This window comes from Canis lupus, chromosome 10, assembly GCF_011100685.1.
Source record: "Canis lupus familiaris isolate Mischka breed German Shepherd chromosome 10, alternate assembly UU_Cfam_GSD_1.0, whole genome shotgun sequence".
NCBI lineage: Eukaryota > Metazoa > Chordata > Mammalia > Carnivora > Canidae > Canis > Canis lupus.
Genome location: NC_049231.1, coordinates 36,563,000 through 36,588,001, shown reverse-complemented (window position 1 = coordinate 36,588,001; position 25,002 = coordinate 36,563,000). Strand labels below are relative to the sequence as shown.

The window sequence follows — 25,002 nt, the reverse complement described above, 5'->3', positions numbered from 1 at the left end:
AATAGAGAACCCAGAAATGGGCCCTCAACTGTATGGTCAGCTAATATTTGACAATCAGGAAAGACTATCCACTGGAAAAAAGACAGTCTCTTCAATAAATGGTGCTGGGAAAATTGGACAGCCACGTGCAGAAGAATGAAACTAGACCATTCTCTTACACCATACACAAAGATAAACTCAAAATGGATGAAAGATCTAAATGTGAGACAAGATTCCATCAAAATCCTAGAGGACAACACAGGCAACACCCTTTTTGAACTTGGCCACAGCAACTTCTTGCAAGATACACCTATAAAGGCAAGGGAAACAAAACCAAAATGAATTATTGGGACTTTATCAAGATAAAAACTTCTGCCAGCAAAAGAAACAGTCAACAAAACTAAAAGACAACCTACAGAATGGAAGAAGATATTTGCAAATGACCTATCAGAGAAAGGGCTAGTATCCAAGATCTATAAAGAACTTATTAAACTCAACACCAAAGAAACAAACAATCCAATCATGAAATGGGCAAAAGACATGAACAGAAATCTCACAGAGGAAGACATAGACATGGCCAACAAGCACATGAGAAAATGCTCCTCATCACTTGCCATCAGGGAAATACAAATCAAAACCACAATGAGACACCACCTCACACCAGTGAGAATGGGGAAAATTAACAAGGCAGGAAACCACAAATGTTGGAGAGGATGTGGAGAAAGGGGGACCCTCTTGCACTGTTGGTGGGAATGTGAACTGGTGCAGCCACTCTGGAAAACTGTGTGGAGGTTCCTCAAGGAGTTAAAAATAGAATTGCCCTACAACCCAGCAATTGCACTGTTGGGGATTTATACTAAAGACACAGATGCAGGGAAACACAGGACACCTGCACCCCAATGTTTATAGCAGCAATGTCCACAATAGCCAAACTGTGGAAGGAGCCTCGGTGTCCATCGAAAGATGAATGGATAAAGAAGATGTGGTCTATGTATACAATGGAATATTACTCAGCCATTAGAAACAACAAATACCCACCATTTGCTTTAACATAGATAGAACTGGAGGGTATTCTGCTGAGTGAAGTAAGTCAATTGGAGAAGGGCAAACATTATATGGTCTCATTCATTTGGGGAATATAAAATTAGTGAAAGGGAATAAAGGGGAAAGGAGAAAATGAGTAGGAAATATTAGTGAGGGAGACAGAACATGAGAGACTCCTAACTCTGGGTAGTGGAACGGGAGGTGGGCAGGGGGCATGGGTGACTGGGTGATGGACACTGACGGGGCCACTGGATGGGATGAGCACTGGGTATTATGCTATATGTTGGCAAATCAAATTCCAATAAAAAAAATATACCAAATAAATTGTCTAGGAGCAACTGGATGGCTCAGTCAGTTAAGTGTCTGCCTTTGGCTTAGCTCGTGATCACAGGGTCCTGGGATTGAGCCTCCCTGCTCAGTGGGGAATCTGCCTCTCCCTCTGTCTCCCCCTACCCACTCATGCTCTTTCTCTCTCTCTAATAAATCAATAAAATCTTTTTAAAAACTGTTACCTAATCTAAGGCCACAATTATTCTACACTTGTTTCCTTCTAAGAGTTTTACAATTCTAGCTCCTACATTTAGGTCATTGACCCATTTTGAGTGAATTTTTTATATGCTGTGAGGTAAGGGTCTAATTTAGTTATTTTGCATGTGACTATCTAGTTGTCTCAGCAGCATTTGTTGAAAAGACTTTACCCATTGAACAGTCTTGATATTCTTGTCAAAGAAAAATTAACCATATTTAGATGAGTTTACATCTGCACTCTCAATTCCATTCCATTGATCTATATTTTATCCTTATGTCACTATCACACTCTCTTGACTACTGCAACTTCAAAATGTTTTGAAGTCAAAAACGTATGCCCTCCAATTTTATTCTTTTCCATGGCTATTTTGACTATTCTGGTTCCCCTGCACTACCACATTAATTTTAGGACCAGCTCATCAATTCCTGCAACAAAAGGCAGTTGGAATTTTGATAGGGATTCTATTGAATCCACAGATCAATTCATGGAGTAATGGCATTTTAACAACATTCAGTCTTCCAATCCATGAACATGAACTGTCTTTCCATATTTAGGTTTTAATTTATTTCAAAATTTTATAGTTTAATCCCTATTTATTCTTTTTGATGCTATTGTAAATGGAATTATTTTCTTAATATAATTTTTGGTTTGTTCATTACTAGTATATAGAAATGCAACTGTTAGGCAGCCTGGGTGGCTCAGCAGTTTAGTGCCTGCCTTCAGCCCAGGGAGTGATCAAGTCTCACATCAGGCTCCCTGCGTGGAGCCTGCTTCTCCGTCTGCCTGTGTCTCTGCCTCTCTCTCTCTCTCTCTGGGTGTGTCTCTCATGAATAAATGAATAAAATCTTTAAAAAAAAAAAGAAAAGAAATGCAACTGTTTTCTGCATATTGATCTTGACATCTGTGACTTCACTGAATTCACTTAATAGCTCTAATTTTTTGTGGATTCTTTAAGGTTTTGTGTATGTAAAATCATGTCATCTGAAAATAGAAATAGTCTTACTTCTTCTTTTCTAACCTAGATACATTTTATACTTTTTTCTTGCTTAACTTCTATAGCTTGAACCTCAAGTACAATGTTGAATGAACATAACAAGAGCAGACACTCTTGCCTAGCTCCTGATTTTAAAGGCAAACATTTCAAACTTTTACCAATAAATTAGTAGCTGTAGGATTTTCATAAAGGCCCTTTATCAGGTTTAGCAAGTTACTTGCTATTCCTTGAGTGTGGAGTATGTTTTCATCATGAAAGGGTGTTGCATTTTGTGACATGCTTAGTTTCCTATGGCAGCTTTAAGAAATTACTACATATTTGGTGGCTTAAAACAACACACATTTACTCTCCTACAGTTTTGGAGGCCAAAAGGCTGAAATCAGTTTCAGTGGGCTGAGATAAAGATTTCAATATGGCTGCACTCTCTCCAGAGGCTGTAGGGGTAAATCTTTACCTTGTGTCTTCCAAACTCTTGTAGGTGCTGACACTCCTTAGCTTGTAGCCACATCACTCCTATCTCTGCACCATGGGCATATATTGCTTTCTTGTCTGTAAACAAATCTCCCTCTTCCTTTCCCTTGTAGAGGTAAAAATGACAGCATTTAGAGCCCATTCAGAATCCAGGATAATCTTCCCATTTTAACATACTCAATTACAACATCTTCAAACTCCTTTCTCTTCATACAAGATGACATTTACAGGCTCCAAGGATTAGGAGATGGATAACTTTTGGGGGCACTATTATTCAGCCTAATATACTTTCTATTCTTAGCTTGTTGTATATTTGTTTTATCATGAAAGTGTTGGATTTTGTCAAATGCACTTTCTGCATCTATTGAGATGTGCTTTATTATAAATATTGTATATTACATTGATTATTTTTCATATTTGAGCCAATCTTGTATTCCTAGGGTAAGTCCCACTTGGTCATGATGCATAATTATTTTGATATGCTATCAGATTCAGTTTACTACTATTTCGTTGAGGATTTTTACATCTATATTATATATTAATAAGGATATTTGTTTATGATGTCTTTCTCTGGCTTTGGATATTAGGAATCCTGCCAGCCTCAGAGAATGAACTGGGAAGTCTTCCCTCCTATTCTAATTTTTGGAAGAGTTTGAGAAGGACTGGTGTTCATTCTTTAAACACTTGGTAAAGGGCAGCCCGGGTGGCTCAGCGGTTTAGCGCCACCTTCAGCCCAGGGTGTGATCCTGGAGACCCGGCATCGAGTCCCACATCGGGCTCCCTGCATGGAGCCTGCTTCTCCCTCTGCCTGTGTCTCTCTCTGCCTTTCTCTCTGTGTGTGTCTCTTGTGAATAAATAAATAAAATCTTAAAAAATAATAATAAACACTTGGTAAAATTCACTAGTGAGGCCATATTACCCTGGGCTTTTCTTTGCTGGAAGTTTTTTGATTACTGACTCATTCTTTTCACTTTTTACAGGCCTGTTCACAGTTTCTATTTCTTTGTGAGGCCATTTCAATAGTATGTGTTTTTAAATGAATTTGTCCTTTTCAACTAGGTTATCTAACTTACTGATATGCAATTGTTAATGGTATTCCCTTATCATACTTTCATTTCTGTGAGGTCAATAGTAATGAAAAATGGAGTCCTCTTTTATCTCTGGTTTTAGTAATTTGAGTCTTCCTTTTGTCAAGATAGCTGAAGATTGCCAATTTTGTTGATATTTTCAAAGAACCAAGTTTTTATTTCATTGATTCTATTTCCTTTGTCCTGCTTCTTTATCTCTAATGTTTATTATTTCCTTCCTTCTTCTTGATTTAGGTTTAGTTTGCTCTTTTTTTTCTAGCTACTTAAGGTGGAAAGTTAGATTATTGATTTGAGATATTCTTTTTAAATATAGGAATTTATAGCTTTAAATATCCCTCTGATCACTACTTTCACTACAACTCATACGTTTTGGTATGTTTTTATTTTAATGTATTTCAAATAACTTTTCTAATTTCCCTTGTGATTGTTTTCATTGAGCCATTGGTTATTTAGAGAAATGTTGCTTAATTTCCACGTATTTGTGAATTTTATTAATTTCTAATATAATTTCATTGCGACTGGAGAATACATCTTGCATTATTTCAATTCTCTCTCTTTTTAAAAGATTTTATTTATTTATTCATGAAAGATGCAGAGAAAGGGACAGAGACATAGGCAGAGGGAGAAACATGCTCCTTGCAGGGAGCTTGATATGGGACTCGATCCCAGCACCCTGGGATCATGATTTGAGCCAAAGGCAAAGGCTCAACCACTAAGCCAGCCAGGTGCCCCTATTCTCTTAAATTTACTGAGGTGTTGTGTATGTGTTTGTGTGTGAGTATGTGAGTCTATGTTTGGGTGGTCCACTATATAGTCTATCATTGAGAATACTCCATGTGCCCTGAGCACAATGTGCACTGTTAGCTACAGTGTCTACAGATACATTAAGTCTACTTGGTTTTTAGTGTTCTTTAAGTCTTACATTTCTTTGCTGATCTAATTTTTCTAGCCATTATTGAAAGTGGGATATTGAAGTTGCCAACTATTATTATTGAGCTATTTCTCCCTTCAATTCCATCAATTTTACTTCAATTCTGGCAGGTTTTGGGGCTCTGTTGCTAGGTGGTAATATGTTTATACTTATATTCTTGATCTTCAGTCATTAATGAATGTCTTCCTTTGTCTCTCATAGCAACTTTTTTTTAAAGCCTTTTTCAACTGAATATAGCCACTCCAGCTCTCTTTTGGCCACTGTTAGCATGAATTATCTTTTTTGTTCCTCATTTCCTTCTGTACTGCCTTCTATTTTTTTAAGCAAATATTTTGATTGCCTTATCATTTATTTAACTGTATGTTTTGTAGTTATTTTCTTAGTGGTTGTCCTGTGGATTACAATCAACACCTTAATTTATAGAAATCTATCTTTAATTTAAGTTCATTTGGGACACCTGGGTGGCTCAGCTGTTGAGCACCTGCCTTCCACCCAGGGCGTGATCCTGGAGTCCCAGGATCGAGTCCCACATCAGGCTCCCTGCATGGAACCTGCCTCTCTTTGCCTATGTCTCTGCCTCTCTCTGTGTGTGTCTCTCATGAATAAATAAATAAAATCTTTTTTAAAAAATAATAATTTAAGTTCATTGTTTTTTATATTCTGCTTGTTCAGATCTGGTGTTAGGACCCTCTAATAAATTTTTTTTTAAGATTTTATTTATTTATTTATTTACTTACTTATTTATTTACTTATTTATTTATTTAACAGAGAGAAAGCACAAGTAGGGGGGAGCAGCAGGCAGAGTGAGATGGAGAAGCAGGCCCCCTGTTGAGCAAAGAGTCTGATGCAGGGCTGGATCTCAGGACCCTGGGATCATAGCCTGAGCAAAGGCAAATGCTTAACCAATTGAGCCACCTAGGTGCCCTTAAACCATTTTCATTTCAATTATTGTGCTTTTAAACTCCAGAATTTCTATTTGTTTTCTTTTTAAAATCTCCCTCCCTTTATCAATATTCCTTATTTGGTAGGGCACCATTCTCTTACCTTTATCTATTTAGAAATGATTTCCTTTAGCTCTTCAAACATTTTTAAAATAGCTGATCTCAAATCTTTGTCTAGTAAGTCCAACATCTGGGTTTAGAGTGACAGTTGGCATTGGTTGTTTTTTTTCAAGTGTATAAGTCATACTTTATTATTTTTCTGCATACTTTTCATTTTTGTTGTTGTTGAAAATGGGATATATTTTTCTGGAGGACATGAAAATCCAGGGTTTCGTGTGAAAATGTCAAAAATTTTAATTAGTAATTTTAAATAAAGTCCAAAAATATACCTGATGACCTGATCTGGCAATAGGCTGCCAATTTGTGAGCTTTACTCAAACAAAAAAATAGAGATGATGGTCAGAGAGATAAATGATAGATAAATAGATAGATAAAAACTTTATAAAAATATGTATAAATATATTTTACTTGGCTAGGATGGAAATAACTAAAAACAAGTAGACTTTTTAGATTTCTAAGTGAACTTATTAGGTACTTTATATGCAAATCCCAAGGTCTTCTTTATACAATTTTGAATTTGAAGGCCCACAAATAAAGTATCTTATAATACATATAAGAAGAATGACCCAAGGGATGCCAGAATGGCTGGGAATCATTCAATTAAATTCTAAAATGTTCACATTCTGCAAGCAGATAAAGCCCAAAACCATTTTTGCAGCTTTCAAATGAATGCATTACCTTCCCCCAAGGACTCTGAAAATGCATTTCCCATGTGACTATTATCTCCATCATTGTGGGAGAACAACTGTAGAGTAAGTTTGGAGAAGAACAATATATCTAGTACTCAGATTCTCTCTGGAGAGAATTTCAGAATGCTTCTAAAGTGTCAGACCCATTGTCTCTCCAGCACTATATTCAGGGTGTGAATTAACCAAAAATGGCTATAGAACCAAGAATGATCTCCACATAACTGAGCATCCCTAGCTTTTCTCAGTAAGCTGAAATCCAACAGTAATTTCACATTCATGGTATCTAAATGTTTCCTAAAACAATCATCATCTTAATCAGTCCTTCAGTTAATTTGTTCCAGAACTTTATCACACAAGAACAAAATTTTAAAGCAGAAATGACCCTAGAGATCATTTTCTTCAATCTCTTCACTTCTATTTCATTGCCCAAAACTACCAATTCCAAACTTTAAAAGATGCAGATTTATCATTGAATTCTAAGATTCTAGGAATAAATTTTAGCTTACCCCATGTTTATGCTTCATTATTTTATAAATAATAAAAATATAACCAAATGTTTCAAAATCTTATAGGCCATTTTTCTTCCCAGAATGGGGTTCTGCTTTTTGTACTCACTTTCTATTTAATTAGGAAACTATATTAACTGTTTGAAAATCCAAGGGAGTCATTTAGTACCTTTAATAGACATGTGATCTGACATACTCCAGGGAACCTACAAATAACATGAGTGAGGCCAACTTACATCATCAATCTTCCCTGAAAGTTATCTGGTACATTCGATATGGTTGTTCTCCATTTATAAGAGTAATAGTTCACCATACTCCAAATAGTACAAGACTGAATCAACTCTGTCAGCTAGAATCCAAAGCAAAGACAAGATCAGCTGCTACAGTAGTTGCTGTGCTATCCTTGACATGTCTTTCTGTATGATGTGGAATTAGCACAAGGAAAGAAAAAAAAATGTGGGCAAATATCACAGTGCTCATAGCTGATGTAATTTAATGCATTGCCTCTTCCAAGGATGTTGATCTGGTGTACCAGTTCCAATAACCCAGCAGAGTCCCTTTAGGGTTTAGTACCACCCGAAAGATCACATTAACATTCTACTTTTTGACCTAAAACACTCATGCATTGTCCACTGCCAAAAAAGTGGATCCGAATTTTACTTTTCTTTTTTTTTTTAATTTATTTTTTTATTGGTGTTCAATTTACTAACATACAGAATAACCCTCAGTGCCCGTCACCCATTCACTCCCACCCCCCGCCCTCCTCCCCTTCTACCACCCCTAGTTCGTTTCCCAGAGTTAGCAGTCTTTACGTTCTGTCTCCCTTTCTGATATTTCCCACACATTTCTTCCCCCTTCCCTTATATTCCCTTTCACTATTATTTATATTCCCCAAATGAATGAGAACATATAATGTTTGTCCTTCTCCGACTGGCTTACTTCACTCAGCATAATACCCTCCAGTTCCATCCATGTTGAAGCAAATGGTGGGTATTTGTCATTTCTAATAGCTCAGTAATATTCCATTATATACATAAAACACAGCTTCTTTATCCATTCATCTTTCGTTGGACACCGAGGCTTCTTCCACAGTTTGGCTATCGTGGCCATTGCTGCTATAAACATCGGGGTGCAGGTGTCCCGGCGTTTCATTGCATTTGTATCTTTGGGGTAAATCCCCAACAGTGCAATTGCTGGGTCGTAGGGCAGATCTATTTTTAACTCTTTGAGGAACCTCCACACAGTTTTCCAGAGTGACTGCACCAGTTCACATTCCCACCAACAGTGTATGAGGGTTCCCTTTTCTCCGCATCCTCTCCAACATTTGTTGTTTCCTGCCTTGTTAATTTTCCCCATTCTCACTGGTGTGAGGTGGTATCTCATTGTGGTTTTGATTTGTATTTCCCTGATGGCAAGTGATGCAGAGCATTTTCTCATGTGCATGTTGGCCATGTCTATGTCTTCCTCTGTGAGATTTCTCTTCATGTCTTTTGCCCATTTCATGATTGGATTGTTTGTTTCTTTGGTGTTGAGTTTAATAAGTTCTTTACAGATCTGGAAACTAGCCCTTTATCTGATATGTCATTTGCAAATATCTTCTCCCATTCTGTAGGTTGTCTTTGAGTTTTGTTGACTGTATCCTTTGCTGTGCAAAAGCTTCTTATCTTGATGAAGTCCCAATAGTTCATTTTTGCTTTTGTTTCTTTTGCCTTCGTGGATGTATCTTGCAAGAAGTTACTATGGCCGAGTTCAAAAAGGGTGTTGCCTGTGTTCTTCTCTAGGATTATGATGGAATCTTGTCTCACATTTAGATCTTTCATCCATTTTGAGTTTATCTTTGTGTATGGTGCAAGAGAGTGGTCTAGTTTCATTCTTCTGCATGTGGATGTCCAATTTTCCCAGCACCATTTATTGAAGAGACTGTCTTTCTTCCAATGGATAGTCTTTCCTCCTTTATCGAATATTAGTTGGCCATAAAGTTCAGGGTCCACTTCTGGATTCTCTATTCTGTTCCACTGATCTATGTGTCTGTTTTTGTGCCAGTACCACACTGTCTTGATGACCACAGCTTTGTAGTACAACCTGAAATCTGGCATTGTGATGCCCCCAGATATGGTTTTCTTTTTTCAAATTCCCCTGGCTATTCGGGGTCTTTTCTGATTCCACACAAATCTTAAAATAATTTGTTCTAACTCTCTGAAGAAAGTCCATGGTATTTTGATAGGGATTGCATTAAACGTGTATATTGCCCTGGGTAACATTGACATTTTCACAATATTAATTCTGCCAATCCATGAGCATGGAATATTTTTCCATCTCTTTGTGTCTTCCTCAATTTCTCTCAGAAGTGTTCTATAGTTTTGAGGGTATAGATCCTTTACATCTTTGGTTAGGTTTATTCCTAGGTATCTTATGCTTTTGGGTGCAATTGTAAATGGGATTGACTCCTTAATTTCTTTCTTCAGTCTCATTGTTAGTGTATAGAAATGCCACTGACTTCTGGGCATTGATTTTGTATCCTGCCATGCTACCGAATTGCTGTATGAGTTCTAGCAATCTTGGGGTGGAGACTTTTGGGTTTTCTAGGTAGAGTATCATGTCATCGGCGAAGAGGGAGAGTTTGACTTCTTCTTTGCCAATTTGAATGCCTTTAATGTCTTTTTGTTGTCTGATTGTTGAGGCTAGGACTTCCAGTACTATGTTGAACAGCAGTGGTGAGAGTGGACATCCCTGTCTTGTTCCTGATCTTAGGGGAAAGGCTCCCAGTGCTTCCCCATTGAGAATGATATTTGCTGTGGGCTTTTCATAGATGGCTTTTAAGATGTCGAGGAATGTTCCCTCTATCCCTACACTCTGAAGAGTTTTGATCAGGAATGGATGCTGTATTTTGTCAGATGCTTTCTCTGCATCCAATGAGAGGATCATATGGTTCTTGGTTTTTCTCTTGCTGATATGATGAATCACATTGATTGTTTTACGGGTGTTGAACCAGCCTTGTGTCCCAGGGATAAATCCTACTTGGTCATGGTGAATAATTTTTTTAATGTACTGTTGGATCCTATTGGCCAGTATCTTGTTGAGAATTTTTGCATCCATGTTCATCAGGGATATTGGTTTGTAATTCTCCTTTTTGGTGGGGTCTTTGTCTGGTTTTGGAATTAAGGTGATGCTGGCCTCATAGAATGAATTTGGAAGGACTCCATCTCTTTCTATCTTTCCAAACAGCTTTAGGAGAATAGGTATGGTTTCTTCTATAAACGTTTGATAAAATTCCCCTGGGAAGCCATCTGGCCCTGGACTCTTGTGTCTTGGGAGGTTTTGGATGACTGCTTCAATTTCCTCCCTGGTTATTGGCCTGTTCAGGTTTTCTATTTCTTCCTGTTCCAGTTTTGGTAGTTTGTGGCTTTCCAGGGATGCGTCCATTTCTTCTAGATTGCCTAATTTATTGGCGTATAGCTGTTCATAATATGTTTTTAAAATCGTTTGTATTTCCTTGGTGTTGGTAGTGATCTCTCCTTTCTCATTCATGATTTTATTAATTTGAATCTTCTCTCTCTTCTTTTTAATAAGGCTGGCTAATGGTTTTTCTATCTTATTAATTCTTTCAAAGAACCAACTCCTGGTTCTGTTGATCTGTTCCACAGTTCTTCTGGTCTCGATTTCGTTGAGTTCTGCTCGAATCTTTATTAACTCCCTTCTTCTCTTGGGTGTAGGATCTATTTGCTGTTTTTTCTCTAGCTCCTTTACGTGTAAGGTTAGCTTTTGTATTTGAGTTCTTTCCAGTTTTTGAATGGATGCTTGTATTGCGATGTATTTCCCCCTTAGGACTGCTTTTGCTGCATCCCAAAGATTTTGAACGGTTGTATCTTCATTCTCATTAGTTTCCATGAATCTTTTTAATTCTTCCTTAATTTCCTGGTTGACCCTTTTATCTTTTAGCAGGATGGTCCTTAACCTCCACGTGTTTGAGGTCCTTCCAAACTTCTTGTTGTGATTTAGTTCTAATTTCAAGGCATTATGGTCTGAGAATATGCCGGGGACAATCCCAATCTTTTGGTATCGGTTCAGACCCGATTTGTGACCCAATATGTGGTCTATTCTGGAGAAAGTTCCATGTGCGCTTGAGAAGAATGTGTATTCAGTTGAGTTTGGATGTAAAGTTCTGTAGATATCTGTGAAATCCATCTGGTCCAGTGTATCATTTAAAGCTCTCGTTTCTTTGGAGATGTTGTGCTTAAAAGACCTATCGAGTATAGAAAGAGCTAGATTGAAGTCACCAAGTATAAGTGTATTATTATCTAAGTATTTCTTCACTTTGGTTAATAATTGATTGATATATTTGGCAGCTCCCACATTCGGGGCATATATATTGAGGATTGTTAAGTCCTCTTGTTGAATAGATCCTTTAAGTATGATATAGTGTCCCTCTTCATCCCTCACTACAGTCTTCGGGGTAAATTTTAGTTTATCTGATATAAGGATGGCTACCCCTGCTTTCTTTTGAGGACCATTCGAATGGTAAATGGTTCTCCAACCTTTTATTTTCAGGCTGTAGGTGTCCTTCTGTCTAAAATGAGTCTCTTGTAGACAGCAAATAGATGGGTCCTGCTTTTTTATCCAGTCTGAAACCCTGCGCCTTTTGATGGGGGCATTAAGCCCGTTCACATTCAGAGTTACTATTGAGAGATATGAGTTTAGTGTCATCATGATATCTATTCAGTCCTTGTTTTTGTGGACTGTTCCACTGAACTTCTTCTTAAAGGGGAATTTTAAGAGTCCCCCTTAAAATTTCTTGCAGAGCTGGTTTGGAGGTCACATATTCTTTCAGTTGCTGCCTGTCTTGGAAGCTCTTTATCTCTCCTTCCATTTTGAATGAGAGCCTTGCTGGATAAAGTATTCTTGGTTGCATGTTCTTCTCATTTAGGACCCTGAATATATCCTGCCAGCCCTTTCTGGCCTGCCAGGTCTCTGTGGAGAGGTCTGCTGTTACCCTAATACTCCTCCCCATAAAAGTCAGGGATTTCTTGTCTCTTGCTGCTTTAAGGATCTTCTCTTTATCTTTGGAATTTGCAAGCTTCACTATTAAATGTCGAGGTGTTGAACGGTTTTTATTGATTTTAGGGGGGGATCTCTCTATTTCCTGGATCTGAATGCCTGTTTCCCTTCCCAGATTAGGAAAGTTTTCAGCTAGAATTTGTTCAAATACATATTCTGGCCCTCTGACCCTTTCAGCGCCCTCGGGAACCCCAATTAAACGTAGGTTTTTCTTTCTCAGGCTGTCGTTTATTTCCCTTAATCTATCCTTATGGTCTTTTAATTGTTTGTCTCTTTTTTCCTCAGTTTCCCTCTTTGCTATATACTTGTCTTCTATGTCACTCACTCGTTCTTCCACCTCGTTAACCCTCGTCGTTAGGACTTCTAGTTTGGATTGCATCTCATTCAATTGATTTTTAATTTCTGCCTGATTAGCTCTAAATTCTGCAGTCATGAAGTCTCTTGAGTCCTTTATGCTTTTTTCTAGAGCCACCAGTAGCTGTATAATAGTGCTTCTGAATTGGCTTTCTGACATTGAATTGTAATCCAGATTTTGTAACTCTGTGGGAGAGAGGACTGTTTCTGATTCTTTCTTTTGAGGTGAGGTTTTCCTTCTAGTCATTTTGCTCAGTGCAGAGTGGCCAAAAGCAAGTTGTATTGGGAAAAAGAGAAAAAGAGAGGAGAGAAAGAAGGAAAGAAAAGAGAAAGAGAAAAAAAAAGGGAAGAAAAAAAAAAGAAGAAGAAAAAGAGAGAGAAAAAGAAAGGAGAAAAAAAAAGTGGGTGGGGGAAGGAAACAAATCAAAAAGCAAAACAAAACAAAACAAAACAAAACAAAAAAAAAGAACCACCGGGGAGTATCTTCTGATTCTGTGTACTTTAAGTCCCTTGACTTCCCCTGGAACTTGTCCGTCTAGCTGGTCTTCTGGGGGAGGGGCCTGTTGTGCTGATTTTCAGGTGTGAGCACTTGGGGGAGCTGCTGTGCCCCTGCCTGGTGCAGGGCTCAGTGGGGGTTGTTTACCCCGTGAGGCCCCAGGAGGAACAACCTCAGTGGCGGGGCCAGCCCTGGAGCCCTGGAGTCAGCCCCCGCAGTAGCTCCGGAGCTCTCCGTCTGCAGGGCCTGGAGGCTCCGGGGCGGGGCCGCTGATCTGCTCAGCTGGGGCAGGAGCGTCCTTGCTGTCCTGGGCCCTCCCGGCCTCTGCCTGTCTCGGGGAGGCGGGATCCTGGGCTGTGTCCGGCGCCCTGTGCTCCGGGGCCTGCGCTGGTGGATTCGCGCTCCCGGGCCGCACAGCCCCCCCTGCGGAGCCGCTCCCCAGCACCCCGAGCTGCTTCTGGAACCGCGCAGCCCCCTCCGCACGGAGCCTCTTCCTCTGCCCGAGCCCCTCCGAGCTGCTCCTGCCCCGCAGCCCCCTCCGCGGAGCCGCCCCCGAGCCCCTCCGAGCTGCTCCGGGTCCCGCCGGGTCCCGCCGTGCGCGCTGCAGCCCTTAGGGAGCTCGGCGCACTCTCCTGGGGCGCAGGTGTCTGTTACTGTCCCGGGGAGCCCGAGGGCATCCCCGCCCTCCTGGGTCCTGCTCCAACTCCCTGCAAGCCCCTTTCCGCCGGGAAGGTCGGTGCAGCTCCTGCTCCTCCGGGACGGGGCTCTCCTGTCCTGGGGACACTCGCCCCGGCCTCAGCCCGGCTCCTCGCGGGGCCCCTCCCCCTTGGAGGCCTTTGTTCCTTTATTTCTTTTTTCTCATCTTCCTACCTTGATAGATGCGCGAACTCCTCTCACTGTAGCCTTCCAGCTGGTCTCTCTTTAAATCTCAGGCCGAATTCATAGATTTTCAGGATGATTTGAAGGTTTTCTAGGTAATTTGGTGGAGACAGGTGATTTGGGGACCCTACTCTTCCGCCATCTTGCTCCTCCCCCCGAATTTTACTTTTTCTGAGGCAATGTAAAATTGATAGTTTCAAAACCTCCCCAATACACAGAAAACTAAATTTCCCCTATCTAGGAACAAACTCACAATGGGCTTACTTACCATTATTTTTTTTTGTCATATCCTTTTTAGCATAACAATTAGCACTATATACTTTATCATTTCTGAATTTTTTAAAGTACTTTCCTAAACTATACGTAACTTTTATTTTTAGTTATTTGCATATCTACCAAGAAATTTAAGTTGACAACACCAAAAACTCTTTGCTTTGGGGTAATTCAATGTCATTGGATAAGATCACATATTTAATATATCATTTAATATTCAGTGTTTATTACATGATGTTCAATTATTTGTTTCCACTGCTACCTCCCTCCACTACATTATGAAGCAGCAGCAGCACTGACCATACTTCTTGTTTCCTCACATAAAACATACTTCACATATAATAAATATTTCATAATTTTAAGTGTAAATATAGTGTAAATTAAAGTGTAAATACAGGGACAAGCCATACCTTTTGCTGTTGCTCTCAAAAAACACATATAAAGGACACTAAAAATAATGCCATATTGCATATATCTTTTTCTATTTTGCAGTCTTTTGTCTTTGAAGCCAAACTTTTGTATTCAAATCCCAGCTCTGCCACTGACAGGGTGTATAACCTTGGACAAGTTCCTCAAATTCTCTGCTCCAGTGTTGTGTCATCTGTAAAATGGGGAGAATATCGGTTATCTATTTCATGCAGGTGTTGTAGAGAATAAATGAGTTATTCCATGTAAAGAGTTTAAAACTGTGCCCTCCATAAATAAATACAATTAACACAAAGGTAGGAGTCAGAATGCAGGCTCTTCTGATCTTTCATGTGATCAAGGTCAAAGTTATAGAACAGCTCTGATCCAGGGTTCCTTGATGTTCATCATCATCATAATAATATTTATATATATATGTTATATATATAATATATATATATATATATATGCTGTCTGACTGTCTTTCTCGTGAAAGACAATCTTTCAAATTGTCCAATAATAATTCTTTCCCTTTCTCACTAAGATGTTAGGAGGAAAACAACTTTTGAGACACTTTAAATCTCCAAAATAGTTCTATATTATAATTAACTATAAACTGTTTTAACTTTTAAATAACTTTCTTATTATAAAATAATGCATAATTATTATAGAAAGTTCCAGAAGTCTATTAAATTATATATCATCCACCTCTCAGAGATAACTTTAACATTTTGAAACACACTCTTCAGGTTTTTCTATACATGTATTTTCATGTTAAGTTATCATTTCTGGCATGTTTCAGGGACCATTGAAGGCTGGAAAAAAAAGTCACTACTTAGTGGTTCAGAATGAACAATGTAATGAAAACTGTGAGAGAAAAGTGGCTGGTTCTTCTCTGTCTTTCTGCATAGAGCTCACAAAAGTAAAGCTAGATATCAAGACCGGTCATAAAGACAACCTCATTATTTATATTGACCAACTACAATGCAGTTGAAGAACAATTTTTCAGTGCAATTAATTCATATAGTGTTTTGTTATGCTTAAGAAATAATCTAGGGATCCCCGGGTGGCGCAGCGGTTTAGCGCCTGCCTTTGGCCCAGGGCGCGATCCTGGAGACCCGGGATCGGATCCCACGTCAGGCTCCCGGTGCATGGAGCCTGCTTCTCCCTCTGTCTATGTCTCTGCCTTTCTCTCTCTGTGACTATCATAAATAAATTTAAAAAAAAAAGAAATAATAATCTAAAACATAAGGATACACACTAGCTATTTTCTGCTTATATGGTAGGATCTGGCTTCCCAATCTTGCCAGGTCCCTTCCCCAGAGTTAGGGATATGACAGCAGCAGATGATTCATGGAGAGAAATTTTACCCCAGAGACTTTGTCTCTACCAGGTTAAATGTTCCTTCTTCTAGCCTTGGACATAAGCCAGGTTTGATGACATAAATTAATAACAACTGAACATTCACTTCAACTTGAGGATGAGTTCAAGAATATACCAGAACGCCAACTAAAGGGCTTATCTCATATTAGTCTTAGAAAGGAAAGTCCTGATAATAAAAGCTGGAATATGGATACTGCCTTGTAAAAGTCAGATACCCCAGGAAGCTGAGTAGCCAAACTTATTGTGAAAATCAAGGGATCTACTGAAGGCAGCACCCAGGGTGATTGCTCCCTCACAAAAAGAAGGAAGAGGGATGTGCTCTACACCAAAGATAAAAGGAATTTTTGTATAAGGAATCTGTGTGTCAGACACTGTGGTGTTTATGTCTAAGTTCAAATTCATTTTGAATCTCCAGCAACACATGAGATAGGTAATATTATTCACATTTTACAGACAAGGAAACTGAGACTCAGAAAATTAAATAATTTTTCTGAGGCCTCACAGACAGAAAGTATCTAAACTGGAATTTAAACCCACATCTTAAAGCCCTCATTAAAAAAATGTAGACCCAACACCATTTATTAAGAACATGTTTGCAGACTTGCCAAATGTTGTATATTATTAAGCTAATAGCAGTTACAGTATTGTTTTTCCATGAATCCCTTAGGATATTAGTTTAGGAATTATCCCCAAAGGTATCTGATCCCTGCTAGACTGGTTTTTCCTCAAAACCAACTCTGCAGAAAACTGAAGTAAAAGGGCTTGTGGATTATAGGGACAAACCCTATAATCCTGAGAAGCCCTGAGGAGACCCTTTACTGACTTTGGTTGGAGTAAGGGTTGGGGATGGGCAGCAGCCTGGGACAGAAGGGTAACTGGAGGAAGCAAAGACAGAGGAGAACTGGTAGAGGAAAGCTGCTAATCTTTTTGCATTGGTCTTTCTCATGTTTTGCCTAGGAACCATCACTGCCTACTCCTAAAGAAAGTGACAGCAATCCAGACCACCCATGTCCGTAGCCTCAAGTCACAGGGCAACCAACAAGCCATGCTGCAGTGAGCTATTGATGATAATATCTACCGACAAAGCAGTATTTGTCAAGTGTCATTCCCCTACCCCTTCAAACCCCCAGAGCTGCTGGGTGATCAGAAGGAGACCGCTTCCTCCAGCAGCTACTTCACTGTAAGGGCTTCAAAGAAAAATCCTGATTTTCAACTTTTCTTTCTCATCTGTCTGTATGGGCGTATTTTTCTACATTTTTCTTAACAGATGTAATTTATTTTTGAAATAAGGAAAATAAATAGTTACCCTTTTATCATAAAGAAAATAAAATTAAAGCATTCTGAGAAAGTTTTTAAAAACCGAAGATGTGGGGCTCCTGGGTGTCTCAGTCACTGAGTGTCTGACTCGGTTTTGGCTCAGGTCATGATCTCAGGGTCATGGGATCAAGCCCTGAGTTGGAGTCCGCACTCAGAGGGGAGTCTGCTTCAGAATTTTCTCTCCCTCTCCCTGTGCCCCTCCCCCTGCTTATGTGTGCTCTCTCTCTCTAAAATAAATAAATACATCTTTTTTTAAAAAAACAATACAAATGAAAACAGTGAGCTACACCTTCATATCTATTAAACAAGCAAAAATTAGAAAGTCAAATAACATATTGCTGATAAAATGTACAGAAGTAGAGCTACCCAGAACAATTTGGCAATACCTATGCAAAATAAGTAAACAAATATTGCTTAACCCAGAAATTCTACCTGTTAATATATATTCCAAATAAATGCTTAGGCAATTCCATAAAGGAATGTGTATATGGATATTCATGTTCATGTTCCTTGTGCCCTTATATTTTGCTGGCTAGGAGTTGAAGGCGACCTGTGCTCAGTGTCAGGAAAGTAAATTGGGTGAAATGTGGTGATGCACATTCTGGGATATCAGAAAACCATTAATTACAAGCAACAGATTTACACATAGCAGCAAGAAGATATCTCTAAAATATTGTGCTTAGAGGAAAAAAAGTAAGTAACCAAATGAGGCAGATAGATAGATGAATAGATAGATAGATAATCCCAATATAGTTTATATAAATTTAGAAATACACACTCCAACTGAAAATATTCATATTGTAAGAACATTTACAAACCACAAGATATTTGTTAAATGTCATGGATTCTATGGGAAGAGGGCAATGGGGGTGAGGTATAACGGTAAAAATAATAAATAAAAATTTAAAAATAAATAAATAAAAGGATAAAAATAAGAGAGAGAGGCCTTGCATAAACCAGTGATAATAGCATGCCATGAACTGTTATCTCAATTCTTTCTACCCTCTGTGTGGATAATTCACTTCTATCACTTTCCATCATTCATGGGATTATTGAAAAGAGTCTTATTACAGAAAATGCATGGATGGTAGGCATGGACACTGAGAGGCTCATCAGGCAATCTGAATCTGATATCCATCAGTGTTATCATAACCAGTGGGAAGTAGTAAGGTGAAGGAAGTTTTCCTTGCCTATATCTTCCATCAAGGACATCTGCCATTTAGAATTCCCCTTAGTCCACCATCTTCTGCTGCCTCCGCCCAGGACCCACACTAGCATATCCTTGTGTGGATATGTGGGAACACAGAGATGTTGCAAAGCACTACACAAATGTGAGGCATTATAACCAGGTCTCTCCACACTACCACTTGATTTAGCCATCATTTATTGCTCTTCCAATTCCCTAGATATTCTCTTAAGTAATAAGAAATAAGTGAGGAGATAATGAGATATACCTGGGAATCAGTCTCCAAAACACCCTACTAATTTTTACCTCACTTCGTTGCTGTGAGACCAGCAACAGGAGACATCCAGACAAGTAAACATCCCAACATAGTCAATGTATATGAATCACCCAAGAGGTGATTCATCCATTTCAGAGATAAGAGATACTGAAAGAGGGAACTGGAAGAAAAGGGGAGAGAGGAGAGAAGAGAAAGTTAAAGGAAAGAATAAAGTCTTTGTTTTTGGTATTTCAGTAAGTACTAAAATATTTCAAATTACTTGTGTTCAGTGCCTCTTGATAGAATTGTGTCATGATAAATGAAGTACTTGTAAATGATGTGAAAATAAAAAATAGTAGAAATTTTCATTGATTCTGCTACTTAGGTTTTTTTTTTTTTTTTAAGATTTATTTATTTATTCGTGAGAGACACAGAGAGAGAGGCAGAGACACAAGCAGAGGGAGAAGCAGGCTCCCTGCAGGGACCCCAATGCGGGACTCAATCCCAGGACCCTGGGATCCCACTCTGAGCCAAAGGCAGATTCTTCAACCACTCAATTGCTGAGCCACCCAGGCACCCAAGTAATCATTGTGGTTTTGATTTGCATTTCCCTAATGATTAATGAAGTTTCAAACTTCCCAAAGGAAGAGTGAATTCCAGAGAGGTCTTTAGTTTTGGCACACTTCACATGGCCTAGTCATATCAATGGCAAAATATTCACAATACCTTCCCAAGGATTAAAATGCTACTTTTGGTGACTCCAACCTGTAACAATCCTATAGCATGTGTGACTTCAATTAACTATCCCAACCTTTAAGGACTTTTTGTGGCCACATTTTGCAAAGGCTTTCGTTTATTTCTAGATAGTGCCTCCACCAATATACAGGTTACACAACCCCTTCCTCAAATAAGTCATTCATTCTAAGCAAACACTCCAGAGAGTTGGAAGTTAACATGTAAATACCGAGTTGCATTTTAAAGCTCTCTAAAATGTGCAGTTGACTTCACTGTCATAACTGTAAGCTGCCATGCTAGAGTACTGGAGGCTGACAGCATGGACCGAGGGCTGAATGACTTCACTTGTCTTCCTAGAGGCAGTTACAGCCAGACCCAACACTCATCTTATATGCTTATAGCAGGGCACAGATGCTTAACAATCACTTCATCTTATATTCTTCCTCTCCAGACTATAGAGCTCTGTGAAATGGAAGATGCCTGCACTCTGTAGTCAAATGAATAGAAGGGAGTCCTCACTTTACCACTAGCCTCTGAAGTAGAGGTCCTTTTTTGAACCTCTCCAAGTTTCCACCTAAATTTGAGACACAACTTCCCAATTCAAAGAACTAGTGCAAAGATTAAATGTGACACTTGCTGCCACCCTGAAAACTCTTCATAGCTGCTCCTTACCTATATAGTATCTAACTTAGTTAGTATAGTATAGTAGTATAGATAGTATTAGATATCTATAGATATCTTAGATAGTATAGTATCTATCTATAGTTAGATATACTATCTAACTATAGTATCTAAAGCTCCATCTGCGACATCTAAGGTTTTGCAAGACTGGACCCTTATCCTCCTCTTCCTACAGCACTCATTGCACTCCCTTTACTCTCCAGCAGTGCTGCCCACCTTCCCCTGAAAACATTTCACCTTTCTGTGCTTTTGCATATGCAAGCTCCTCTACCTAGAATCCCTTGCTATCTCAGTCACTTGGCCAACATCCTTTAGACCTCAGTTTAATTGTCTTCTCTATTCCAGAAGATCTCTCCCAAGTCCAGTCTGACTTCAGTGCTCCTTCTCCAGTGCTCTAGAACACTGTTTCCATACCCTTCATTAAAGCAAATAACATACTATATTCTAATTGCTTGATTGCATATCTACCTCTACACCAGACTGCAAATTCCCTGCGAGCAGAGACTTGTCTTTCCACTGAGGTAGACACAAGATCCTACACGTGGAAGGCACTTAGAAACTGGAAATTCCTTTTCCCCTCTTCATCTCTGAGGATCTCTTAATCAATGGCCAAAGTCTCTTGCTCTGGGTCTCCACCTTTTCTTCCCATTGTCAATGCTGACTACTACTTCCTCTGATCTAATTTCTGAAAGCAGCTAAATCCTGGCCCAGCAGACACATGAAGATTTGGAAAGACACAGCAGGGAAGTCAGGAAAGAGAGACCAGTAAAATTCAAATTCTATACATACCCCACTGACTATCTTTTGTTAACCTTCTGTTTCCTTGTAGCAATAAACATCAAAGCTTGAAAAGAGAAAGAGCCTGTGTGCTTGTTTTCAAGTGAGCAAGGAGGGAAAGGCAGGGAGAGTATACCCCACTCACTCTCCACTTCCTGGGAACAGAGGTAGGTGGTAGCCGCTTCACAGAAAAAAAGAAACTACTGAGGCCCTAGGAACACTGACAAAGCAAAAACAGCCCCCAGTTCAGAGAAGGTCTTCTTGTGGTTCTCACAAACTGTTTCAGAGACAACAGTGCCCCTTCCCCTTTAGGGACTTTACCAATCTATCAGAATTCCTAACATGTTAGCTATGGCTGCTTATCTGCCTTTCCTGCCTTTCTTCACTGATATTGGGAACTCAAAACTCCTCTTCTGGCACCAAAATATTTTTCTCTCTTTTTTCATTTGAGTAAAGTGGGTATTGGAGAATATGCTGTATTGGGATATGCTGTAGCACAATGAAGTAAGCTTCTCCTGAAACAGCAGTATGAAGAGGCCCACATGTGCCCACTATCTCTCCCTGCCCCTAAATCCCTCCACACTAATAAGGATAGGTCAGGAAAAATCATACATAAAAGTCTTGCCTAAGACACTCAACTTATACCAATTCTGTTTATTCATTGAATTTCATACTGAAATTTTTATGTGTCATTTCCTTACCCATAGTCACAACGGAGTAGTGCCATCTCCACAAAACAAGCTGAGTAAATCTCTAGGCCTAGAAGAGGAACCTGCAAATATGCTAATAACTGAGAAGTGCAAACAGCACACATTTGCCCACAAACCAGTAGGAAAGAGTCTAGAGTTCACTCAGCTTATATGAGATTCTAAAAAGTTTCTGATTCAGTCATTTTTCTAATCCCACTCATTAAGCTTCCAGAGTTTTTCTGTTTTATTTTTCTTTTTTTTTCTTTTTAGTTTTTCTGTTTTAAAGTTAGATTTAGCTACCATCTTCTTGCCTATCTGAGTTTCCATATAAAATACAGAACACCCAGTTACATTTGTAATTCAGATAAACAACAAATAATTTTTTAAGTTTAAGTACGTCCCAAATATCACATGGGATATACTTATACTGAAAATTCATTCATTATTTATCTGAAATTCAAATATAACTGGGTGTTTTGTGTTTTGACACTGATTATTTTCCAAGAATATAAAGGATACCTAAATAGAATAAGGTGGAATGGAAACAAGTTCTGGGTAAGCCACAAGTATTTCTCAATCCTTGCACAGTCTGGATATTCAAGTTATATTGATTATGGCCTTATTGTTTCTTCCTCCTGGTTTGGTTTGAAGGTTTGCATAAAAATGAGGCATTTTTTAATGAACCTAAGCTAAATATTGATTCAAGGAGTGAATGCAATTCCAATTAAATTTTTATCAATACAAACTTAGCTCACTTTCCAATATGTCTTTTAAAACAGCTTGCTGAATCAAAATATATTTTAGATGGATTCCTTTTGTAAAAAAATATTTTAAAAGAACCTGTTTAAGGAGAGTGACCAGCACTCTGTTTTTTCCTGAGAAAAATAGATTAGAGGGACACCTGGGTGGCTCAGTGGTTGAGCGTCTGCCTTCAGCTCAGGTCGTAATACCAGGGTTCTGGGATCGAGTTCCACGTCAGGCTCCCTGCAGGGAGCCTGCTTCTCCCTCTGCCTATGTCTCTACCTCTCTCTCTGTGTCTCTCGTGAATAAATAAAATATTAAAGAAAAACAGATTAGAAGTCCCAATCATAATTTTTTCAAATGGTCATATTTGTGACCTGAACAGGTTACTAAAGTTTGCAACTGGAACATCCAATGAGTGCACTGGGAGTTGGAACCTCCTTTCCACAACCAAAAAATAGCAATAACAGAGTCAGAGTCAGAAGTAGTAGTAGTAGTAGTAGTAGTAGTAGTATACTGTTATAGTAGTTTGGGGAAGAATTGGAGAAGGAAAGGATATAACTTCATCTTTGGTGTCCAATGTGTCCAATGTGTGACAAGTCTGCAAGCCCACAGCTACTTGGAGTTGGTTCAGGATTCACATACAGGAAGACTTCTTTCTGCAGACTGCCAAGTCATAGCCACCATGCTCACCTAAACCACAAAATAACAATGGCTCACAGAGCTCACGTCTTCCATTTTCTACTTAGGTTTACTCATTCTTTATCTCAAGAAATAGGAGCATGCTAGGCATTAGGCATAGAGCTGGTATAGACTGAGAAGACAAGACAGCCCAGGCCCTGTTTTACACATCTCACAGTGTAGGATAGGAGGCAGAAAATTTTACAAGTAAATAAGCAAGACTAAATTCTGATGGCTGTTCTAAAGGAAAGGAGGGTGCCACAAGCAAGGAAATAGGAGAGACCTACTTCAGATGGCACTGAAGTTCAGAGAAAGCCTCCCCAGAAAGGATACCTTTAAGGAATACATTAAAAAAGACTTGGAGAAACCTAAAAAATCAAACAAGAACCAAACAGGCAACAACCAAAGACAGTGTCAGAAGAAAAAAAGCAGTGTCAATGCAGGCAGAAGCCCAGGGCCTGCCAGGATGGGACAAAGGCCTTTCTGGCTGCAGCCTTGTAAGAGGTTAAGGCCCTCGTGGGATGCTGTAAAGGTTTGGGTGGGAAGGGCTTTAAGCAAAAGTGAAATTCCTGATTGCCCAGAACAGAATGAATTCTGAGAAAGTCTAGGGCAAGAAAGATATTCCAACAGCAATTCTCTGACACCAGTTGGGCGTTCTGCAATTCAACTCAGTTTGACACTAACTACCTAGAGTTAGTGCAGACCCCACAAGTTAAGAGCAAAGTCATTCACAAGACTGCCCCCACTTCAGATGCCAGCTGCAAAGCTTGGAGACCATCTGCACTTCTGACAAACCAGCTATAAATTTGAAGTATTCCATGACCCCCTAGTTCAATAATTCATTAGTATGACTTTCAGAACTCACTAAAAGCACTATACCTACAATTTTAGTTTTATCATAAAAGATACAGATCAGGATCAGCCAAATAGAAGAGGAGCACAGGGAAAGCTCTTGATGGAGAGGAAACACAGAGCTGCCATGCTCTCTCCTCATGGAATCCAGGTATGCCACCTTCCAAGAACATTAGTGTATTCACCAACCAGGAAGCTCCATTGAGCTCCAGGAAGCAGGTTTATTGGGGTCTTACTGTGTCATTGGCCACATGATTGGACTCGGTCTCTAGACTCTCTCTGTTCACTGGAGGTTGAAGATGGAACTGAAAGAACCAACCCTCTAATCACCTGCTTGATCTTTCTGGTGTGGCTAGCCCCTCCTCTGAAACTATCTAAGGGCCCACCAGGAGTCACCTCATTAGCATAAACTCAGGTATAGTCTAAAGGAACTTTTTTTGAATAACCAAAGATACTCCAATCATTCAAGAACTTACAAGAGTTTTTGAAACTCTGCAAGTAACCAGAGAAAAAGACCTGATATATTCTTTATTATACCACAATAAGAGACAGGAAAACTAGGTGGGTGACTGGTAATATTTAGCAGTTAAAAACTAAAAGGAGGGGCACCTGGATGGCTCAGTAGGTTAAGTGTCCAACTCTTGATTTCGGCTTGGGTCATGGTCTCAAAGTCATGAGATCAAAGTGGCGGGGGGAGGGTCTGCGCTCAGCAGGGAGTCTGCTTGAGATTTTCTCCCTCTGCCCCTCCCCCCCTACTCCTGTGTGAACACACACACACACTCATTTTCTCTAAAATAAATTAATAAATCTTTTTAAAAACCCAGAAAACTAAAAGGAATCTGGCCTTGTTTTAGAAGTGTCCCACAGAGAAGAGATAATGGAATAGAAGAAAAATATTTAAAACTTAAAAGGGAACCAGAAATCATTCCAAGGAAAAAACAAGGCATTGC

The 25,002-nt window shown here is 39.2% G+C and overlaps 1 long non-coding RNA gene across 2 annotated transcripts in view; it reads right to left on the bottom strand.

The window, feature by feature from the left end:
- The window catches only part of LOC111097683, a 145,868-nt gene that overhangs the window by 47,316 nt on the left and 73,550 nt on the right, over positions 1-25,002 (bottom strand). Inside the window, exons 2-5 of one of the 2 annotated variants that reach the window (XR_005365710.1) lie at positions 14,760-14,950; positions 7,529-7,641; positions 6,081-6,283; positions 3,001-3,123 (exon numbers count right to left, since the gene is read on the bottom strand). This is a non-coding gene — a long non-coding RNA (uncharacterized LOC111097683). The remainder of the gene's footprint in view (positions 1-3,000; positions 3,124-6,080; positions 6,284-7,528; positions 7,642-14,759; positions 14,951-25,002) is intronic. The other variant, XR_005365709.1, reaches the window with a different exon arrangement.